Source organism: Vombatus ursinus, unplaced genomic scaffold, assembly GCF_900497805.2.
Source record: "Vombatus ursinus unplaced genomic scaffold, bare-nosed wombat genome assembly UNPS02011649.1, whole genome shotgun sequence".
NCBI classification, from domain to species: domain Eukaryota; kingdom Metazoa; phylum Chordata; class Mammalia; order Diprotodontia; family Vombatidae; genus Vombatus; species Vombatus ursinus.
In genome coordinates this window covers 371,005-380,483 of record NW_020951427.1, presented here as the reverse complement: position 1 = coordinate 380,483, position 9,479 = coordinate 371,005, and the positions used below count along the sequence as shown (strand labels likewise).

General features: G+C 40.0%; 1 long non-coding RNA gene across 1 annotated transcript; it reads left to right on the top strand.

Moving 5' to 3' along the window:
- The first annotated feature begins 738 nt into the window (after positions 1 to 738).
- On the top strand, positions 739 to 9,201 carry LOC114039175. Its single transcript, XR_003568629.1, has 3 exons — positions 739 to 813; positions 1,296 to 1,426; positions 9,104 to 9,201. It is a non-coding gene; the product is annotated as an uncharacterized LOC114039175 (long non-coding RNA).
- Positions 9,202 to 9,479: the final 278 nt, after the last annotated feature.

Sequence of the window (9,479 nt, the reverse complement as noted above, 5' to 3'; positions counted from 1 at the left end):
CTCCTTGAATGTCCCTCCAATAAAGGCGAATTTTCCCGGTTCTTATTTAAAAGCAAAACGATTGAATAAGACTGGGAGATCATTACTGTGACGTTAGCCCGCTAAAAAATAATTTCCTCCAAGAATATCAATTCAGATCTGAATCTAGGGGCCTTTTTTTTTAAGAGTTATGTATACATAACTCTGTATACAATTATTTGTATACTATGTATACAATTATTTCAGTAATGAGGCTGTGTAATTATAATGGCCTAGCGTGCACTCCCACCACCATACCTCTATTCCCCTAAAATAAAGAGGAAATTCCTTTCCCCACTTTCTTTGCAAAGGTGAGGGACTGTGGGTGTGGTACATTTCATCTAGTGTTAGACTTTGTCGATCTGTTGGTTGGTTTTTTTGCTATCTTTTTTCCTTTTTTTTTATTTCTCGCTACATGGCTTTATTGGTATGGGGTGGCAGAGGGCTATACAGGTATTCAGAAACGAAGGTGACGTAAATACAAAAGGTAGCAAAAATTTTTGTAAGTCAAAAGGACAATGACCATGCACCTCCTCCAAATAAACATGAGTTTACACATTTTAAAAGAACAAGAGGCGGAGGAGGGGAACTTTAAAAAAAAAAAAACGATTAGAGAGAAGCTGTTTTTCTTAAAGAAGCACAGCCAGCCTCACGTGGGTTAAAGGCTTCTTTCCGCTGAGTGCCTCGGGCCAGACTGGGGGCTGCCCCAGTCCCGAAGCGCTGCAGACGGCGGAACTAAGACGCGGGTGATGCCACAGTCTCGTCTTTGGGAAAGCATGTTCCTAGTACTTGAGGGTAAAGAATAATTAACCTTTTAAATCCAAAATAAACAATTGTGACTGGGCACTCGGGAAAACTAAGGGATGGAACTGGGAGCTGCTCATTTTGCATACGAGGCACCCACAATGCAACTCGGATGGCTCAGAGGACTTTCGTCCCTCTTGGTGATAAAATAATTTTTTAAATAAGGTGAATGTTTCCAAGACCAGTTAAAAACATTATTGTTTTTGCTTCTTTTGTTTATTTTTAAAGCAACGGTTCTAAAATCAATAGCACAACCTCCCCCCTCCTGAGCAGTTACCGTAAGTTGAGAAGTAGACAATATTAGGACCTTATATATTTGACAGGTAGGACAGCTTTCTTGGCTGGTCCGATTGCAGTGGTAATTATAATTAATTGATTACAGTCAGTTACAGATTTCTTTGTTCTTTCTCCGCTCCCACTGCTTCACTTGACTAGTCTTTTGCTTGTAAACTTTGGCTTCTCTTTTTTCACAGTGAACTTGGAAGGAGTCGCGTAAGGGAGTGGGGCGAACAACCCCAAAAGGCTCAAGGCCATGTCCCCTGGCTAAATTATCCGTGAACTCTTACAAGCTCACCCTAATACTCGGTAGCTTGGGCTGCACAAGGTAAGGATGCTGGAATATTTATTTCTGGGTATCCTTTAAGAAGGGTCAGCCCTAGGGTTGAGACCCTTGGAGATCAGACCTAACTTCCTTCCCTAACCTCTCCTAGACTCAATTTCTCCTCCTTTCTTGCCTGAAATCCCCCCTGGAGAGTTTGGGCAGTGTCCAGAAGGGACAGGGAGAGGGAGTGGACCTGTAATTTCATTGGCATAGGGAATTCCCAGGAGAGGAAACTTTCTCTGTCAATGCTGGTTAGCACTTTCTCTGCAATTTAGAGAGTGTTAGTGTTGCCTAGAGGACTCACAGGTCACACAGTCAATAAGTTAGAGAAGGAACTTGACACCCAGGTCTTCTTGGCTTTAAGGTCAATTCTCTCTCCATTAAGCCACACTGTCTTTGGGAGAAAAGAGGGGCAAGGTGAGAGAGAACAAAGGGGGCCAGGCAGGGAAGAGAAGGAAGGGGGCACTAAATCTCAGTCCAATAAATGGGTTAAGGGATCAGAAAGGGAAGGAGTGGGATAGCTGGAGTCATTCTTCTCTTCCCAAAGATCAGATCAGAAGATTTACTATATCCCAGGAGATAATGAGCACTATGATACTGCCTTTTCTGGAGAAATCAGGTGATAAGGTGAGGAGATGACGGAGGTCCCTACTCCTGGGACCTGAGCTGCCCTGCCTGTTAAGGGACCTGGCCCCTGAAGTACGACATAAAGTCTGCTCTGTGGATTTATCTCTGTCTCTCTAGGCCTATTGTGTGATCCTCACTCACAAATCTTCACTCTCTCTTCCCCCTTCTTTCCTTCCTTCCTTCTTTCTGTTGCTGGGCAGAGCTGATTCTGTGGTTAACTGGACAGAAGGCCTGAACAGGGCACACCCCAGGTTAGCAAAATAAAAGTTTATACAGGAGTACATTAAGTCTTCAGTGCTGCTGACACCTTTGCCTGTCTTCTCCCTTCAGCATCTCAGCCTGGACAAGTTGATCAGATTAACTAGTTGTCACCAGTGGCATGGGGTCATAGGTAGCTATAAGGTAGGGTTGACCAGCATGGGGAGTCAGCAATGGTGGTGGGTAGGACTGATTGCGAGAGTTAGGCTGCAGTGTGCAGGACACCTGCTTGGAGGTGTTGGAGGTAGGACGGGTGGAAAGGGGAGGAATGTGACAGTTATACATGAAAGCATACTTGTGTAAGAGGGAATATTTGTTCCAGTTGGTCCCTGGGGGTAGGAACAATGGATGGATGGTGTAAAGAAGCAAATTAAGGAGTTAAGAAGACCCAAATTCAAATCCTGCCTCAGATAGTTACTAGCTGTGTAACCCTAAGCATGTCATCTAACCTCTCTCAGCCTCAGTTTCCTTGTGGGCAAAATGGGAATGATGATAATAATAGCACCTACCTCCCAGTGTTATGAGCATCAAATGCTAGCTATAATTATTATCATCATTATTTATTTAAAGAAAAACTTCCTAATAATCAGAGTTATTCACAAATGGAATGGACTGCCTCAGAAGGTAGTACTTACTTGAGGTCTTCCATTAAAATCTGGGAGAGGGGCAGCTAGATGGCGAAAAGTGGATGGAGCACCGGCCCTGGATTCAGGAAGACCTGAGTTCAAATGTGACCTCAAACACTTGACACTTAAGTAGCAGTGTGACTCTGGGCAAGTCACTTCACCCCATTGCCTCGAGCAATAAAAAAGAAAACAAAGTCTGGAAGACCACTTGTTGAAGTGTTGAAGAGGGATTCTCAGTCAGATTTGGATCTGACCACATGGCCCTTGACAACCTTTTCAACTCTGAAATTCTGTAATTATTTAATAATCACACATCAAGCTACTTTGCTTTTAAGGAGATGAGCAATACCAGACCTTATAGATCCTTTTGTTATACAAAAAATGTAAAAGAATTCGTTGCAATGGGATTTGACCTATATAGTATCTCTCCTCACTCTCCTCCCTCTTAAAAACTACACTAAGGAGTAACAAATACTGTGAACTTGAGAAATCAGTAAAAGAAACAGAGAGTGGGAGTAGGGTATAAGCCTGATTCTCGTTCATTTCAGGTGCTGTTGATCTGACCTCAAAAAGATCATTGTGTCCATCCTCTTCTAGGTACAGAAGCGATAGACTGCAGAAGGGCAGCTAGGTGGTACAGTAGACAGAGCACCAGTCTTGGAATTTAAATCTGACCTCAGATACTTATTAGCCATATGACCCTGGGCAAGTCACTTCACCCTATTTCCCTCAGTTTCCTCATCTGTAAAATGAGCTGGAGAAGGAAATGGCAAACCACTCCAATATCTTTGCCAAGAAAACCCCAAACGGGATGATGAAGAGTTGGATATGGCAGAACAAGAAGAGGTGCAGAACAAAATATGTCGTCAGACATGTTCAATCTGCCCATTTGCTTTGCTTAACTTTACCTCTGTTACAAGGAAGAGTTCTGTTGGAGCGGAGGAGATATTACTGGGAAGCAACTACAATGTTAAAAAAAAAGCATCAGTAAAAGTTAATACTGGTGTTTTATGCCCCTGTCTTTCTGCCAACAAATACCTTAATAGATTTCAAAACAATGAAGATTGTGAATGAATTTTATATATCTTTGGTGAAGGCAAAATCTACTCTCAAACACAGTGAATGGTCATTGTCTATAGCATCATTAATGCCCTTCTTATCTCTCATTTGATTTTTTACCCCATGGCTTTGGGTGTAATCTGTCAATACAAGATGCCCATTTTTCAGCAACACAGCCACAAAGAAGTTGATGTCACCAGGAAGGTTAATCCCATCTACTGTTTAAATCCAAAGTTGATGATGTGAGAGCCAAGCAACAGACAGTGCCCAGCAGGTGTCCAAGGTCCTTCAGACAAAGGTGGCATGGACATCTTCTACAGGGAAGGACACTGGTCATGCAGTTAGCTTAGTGGGCTTTTCCTTTCCCTTTAGTGCAGGAGTTCTTAACCTGGGGTCTGTGAACTTGCTTTTTCTTTAATATTTTGATAACTGTATTTCAATATGCTTGGTTTCCTTTTATAATCCTACATATTTTATCTTAAGCTTGTAAAATATTCTGTAAAGGGGTCCATAGATTTCACCAGACTGCCAAAGGGGTCCATGGTACAAGAAAGGTTAAGAACCTTTGCTTTAGATTTAGGATTAGAAATTGGGTCAGGTCAGCTGGCCCATATGCAGCACATCTAAGACAAATTGAAATAGCCAAAAGCTCTGCCAGAATCAAATTCATCTGTATGTGTACATACTCCTTTCTCCTACACTCCACTGAGTTTTAATTATCTCTTGAGTAAGGTTTAGAACCAGGAGAAAGTAGTCCTCTCTCTCCTTTTTCCCATCTTCTATCTGATTTATAAAGAAGAATGTACTTATTGAAAATGTAGTTTTACTTGTATCACACATCTCCTGGTAGAAAATTGTGGGGTTTCTAAAATGTTCCCCAGAATTCTTGCAAGATGATTCTACCTTGAAGTTTGTGGGTTAAAACAGAAATGGTCTTAGCAAGATTATGGGGTTTTTTTGTTTGTTTGTTTGCTAGTTTGTTTTCACAAGTGTGGAGTAAGCACCTGAAATAGTTTCTCTTCTTCAAAGATTTTGAAGTTTGTTTTTGTATGGATTTGAAAGCCGTTTGTTTAACCAAGCTTTACATAGACATGAAAGGGGGAAAAAACGAAACAAAACACCATACTCAGTCAAAGACAGTGGTGGGGGAATGACAACATTAACAATTGATAACCCACAACTCTCAGACCAACTATAAACCTGTTTTCTAAAAATATAAAACCCCTCTTTTTCATCTTTTCTAACTTAGGATATGTTTTATAGTTCATGTGAAAGTCGTGAGGAACCAAAAATATGGAAAAATAGGACTATGGAACAGTTATAAAATTATTTAAATACATCCACAATTATGTTAGCGGACATTACATAAATAAGATATTCTTTTGAGCTGCATTTTCTACAAATGCATTATGGGTAATGACTAACTGAATATGAAAGCAAAATAGCCTCCCTTCCCCCATACCCCATAACTAACTATAAGGCGGTACTTTGGGTAGTAAGGCAATTTAGTTTTAGGAAGCACAGAGTGGCACCATCAGCCTGAGAAGAGTTCTAACCCCTGATCACGTGTGGATTATTAGAAAAAGAAGTACAGGTACAATAGGGAAGTCAGTGTTTAATATCAATGACTGGTTAGCATATGTATATCTAACTACAGTCCCTCCTGAATTCTCTCCCAGTCGCCAGGACACACTTGTCACAAATCAGAATTGCCACAGTCTTTTAGGGGTTTTGGCCATATGGGGCCCAGAATCCTTCAGACTTCTTTAAGTTTCTTTAAGGTAGGAACATAGCCTGGATGTTGGGAATCTGCTTCTCTCTTGGTCTCTGCCTCTTCCTCAAGGTACCAGGTGATTTGGGCACCTATCAGTTTTATTTAATTTTCCACACCAGCAAAAATGCCTGGCAAGGGTATTGTGAAAATTAAACCGACATTGTACTTTGAGGAATCCATCTGTTATCAGATATAAAGTATTTTTATTATACATGTTTGGAAATAATTCTTTTGCTTTTAAGAGAAATATTGTGCAAAAAAAGGCTTTTGCTAAAGTGAGGCTTCCATTTTCTATATCTGCACATAGGAAATTGTGCAGAAGAAAACATACACAAAAGCTTGCAATGGGCAACTTTTTAAAAAGTCTACTATTGAAAATTGTAAAAAAATCCATTCATTCATTCCAAAGAAAACTCCCATGAAAAGCTATTCTCAGCTTTCAGTAGCTTCCTATGACATTTCTTTTTTAATTCAGGAAAGTTCCTCAGGCCAGTTTATTTTTTAATTTTATTTATTTATTTATTTTTGTGGCTTAACAGTGCTGCATTTCACACTGTATTTATTTTTTTAATTAATTTATTTTGAATTCTCAACAATCAGTTCCATAAGCTTTTGAGTTTTAAATTTTTCTCCCCCTCCCTCCCCACCTCCTTCCCTAAGACTGCTCGAAATCTGATATAGGCTATACGTATACATTTCTATTAAACATATTTTCATATTACTGATGTTGTAAGAATTAGAACCAATAGGGAAAACCACCAGAAAAAGGAAACAATACAACAGAAGAAAAAAAAATAGCAAATAGTGTGCTTCGATCTGCATTCAAACTCCATAGTTCTTTCTTCTTTGTGAGTAGTATTTTCCATCATGAGGCTCGGGCCACTTTAATTGATAATTCTACTTTCATTTTTCCCTTCTTTGGGGAATTCTGTTTCTTTTGTGAACTTACTTAGAGCAAACACCTGTCAAAGAAAGAGAACTCCTCTTTTCTGCTGCAGTAGATGAAAATAAACCTAAACAGTCACGGCTTGGCTAAAGTGCTAATTGAGTACTTAATGAGATACCTTAAGTCATCCTGTCTTCCCTGTTCTCTCAACACCTCCTAGAGGTATTTTCCAGGAAAGATTAACTGGGAAAACGTAGGCAGTCTGTGAGGTTTTGTTCAGTCATTTCCAATTCTTCCTGATCCTATTTGGGGTTTTCTTGGCAAAGACCCTGGAGTGGTTTGCCATTTCCTTCTCCAGCTCATTTTACAGATGAGGATACTGAGGCAAACAGGGTTAAGTGACTTGTTCAAGGTCACACAGCTAGTTTCTAAGGTTAGATATCAACTCAGGTCTTCCTGACTCCAGGCCTGTGGCTCTATCTACTGTGCCACCTAGCTGCCCCTATAAAGTCTTAACCAGATCCCATGAAATGTTTCTGTGGATGGGTTGCTGCATCACAAAACAGTTAAGTAATTGTGCTCTTTTTTAATTTTGTGCACAAAATAGATAAGCAATTTATATCCTTTCAGTCCCAACCACCTAAAAGTATTTTCTAATCTAATCCAATTTGCATTTATTATTAAACACCTGCTGATTTTCTGGGTCAACAGATACAAAGACAAAAAGAAAGAACAGCTTCTGCCCTTAAGGAGTTTACATTCTATTGGAGGAAACCTATAAATACAGAAATATCTATAATTTCATATAATACACCTAGAAAGCATTGTGGTATAACGGAAAGCCTCTGAAGTAAAATTCCTAGCTTCGACTCATACCTGAACTTGGGCAAGTCACTTAACTTGGGCCTCAGTTTCTATTGAGGGGGTTGGGATGAGGTCTCTTTCAGCTCTTGAGCTATGATATGTAATACTTCATAATTTAAGAAAGGAGGAAAAACGTCTTATAGAAGATGGCATTTATCCCTCACCTGAAAAACACTAGGGATTCTGAGGCAAGAGAGTGAGAAAAGGAATAAATTCCAGGCAGCTGTGTGATGGTAAATGTTTAACAACTGGTCCCCTATCCTCACCCCCAAATATATGCACAGCATACTTATAAGTTCAATCTAAATTATTAACATTTTCTCTATCAGTTTCTTAGGTCTAGAAATCAATGAGACAATAAACCAAATTATGATTTGTAGGATTTGTGAATTTCTCAGGTACAAATGCTTGCATTATAAATTTAACAATTGGCTCTTTGATGCTGGTACAAGCTAGGAACTGGGATGAAGTATCCAGAAGGCATGACAGTCAACGATATAAGGACCCTAGAATTGACATGTTGCACTGGTTCTCACATGTAAGATGTGATGGGTGTCTTGGACACAGTCCTGTGGTTCCTTTCTTCTATGTGGGTTGCTCCTGATCAAGCAATTACTTAATCAGGGAACACTGTTAAGTTCTTTGTACAAGGCACAATGGTAGGGAATTGAGACAAATATAAAAATGAGTAGGTTTTTGCTCTCAAGGAGTTTACGTGTGTGTGTGTGTGTGTGTGTGTGTGTGTGTGTGTGTGTGTGTGTGTGGTTCATCCTTCCTACTCAAAGAGGACCATGACATCAGGAAGATGATGCCATGACTTGTGAGTGAATTGGATTTGAATGATGGAGGGCTGTGCAAAGTCACCAACCTCACTTTCTCCTCCATCAGATATAGATCAGGGCAACTAAAGATAGCCCATCATTAGGGTGGGACATTGATATAGGAAATCCATCTTGAGCCATACTTGGAAGAGAAAAGCCAAGATTGACCACACTATCACTTTCTTGTTTGAGAATTTGTGATTTACCCATTACTCATAACCCTCTTCCCCAGCTTCTGCCTCCATGACAAACTGGGCTTCCATTTCACCAGATTTACTTCCCATCTTTCTCCTTTTACCTTTTCTTTGATTTTTTTTAGCTAACTTATACCTACTACAGTCACACTGTAGTACAGTTACACTGTAACGAAAGTGGAAAAATCCATGTGAATAAATACACCATCACTTCCTCATTACAACATGTCCCTCCAAACACACATTCTCTTTACTTCTTCGGCCACAGTCCACCACCTGAGCATCCACAGCTCCTGGAAACCTGCCCTTTGCCTCTGGCTGCCAGGCTCTCCCTTACCAGCACTGCTGAAGTGGGAGTGCAGAGGTCCAGGTGACCTTCCGGGCTGGGAGGGAGAAGTTTTCTGTCTCATGGGGCATCTCATTATCAGAAGGAAAAGGTAATAACTAAACAAAACAAACTGAGCCTCACTGACTCCCAAGCTGTTAGGTCAATAAAGCCTGGAAAACCAAAGTAGATTCTTCTTATCTATCCTTTCCAGTGAATTAAACATAATGCATCACTTCCTTCTAGAAGAATACACACTTGGGTCCAGTGGAGATGAATTGGCTACTTTACGGCGGTCACACATTCATGCAATCTGCATTATCCTGCACTCCTCCGTTCTATCTCAACCCTTGTATCCAGTAAGTAGCCAAATCTTGCTGTTTCTCCCTTCATAATTAAGTTTATACTTATATTATACATATTTTATATACAAGTTTATTTATGTGTATTATTATATAATAGATATTTATGTGCATCTATATGCATTGTTTTTATAGCTGTATATACTTGTCTCCCCTCTCCAATTAGATCAGAAGTTCATTGCAAGTAGGGACTATTTCATTCTTTGAGCTGGTGTCTGCCACAGTGCCTAACACATAGTAGGTGCTTACTAAATACTTGT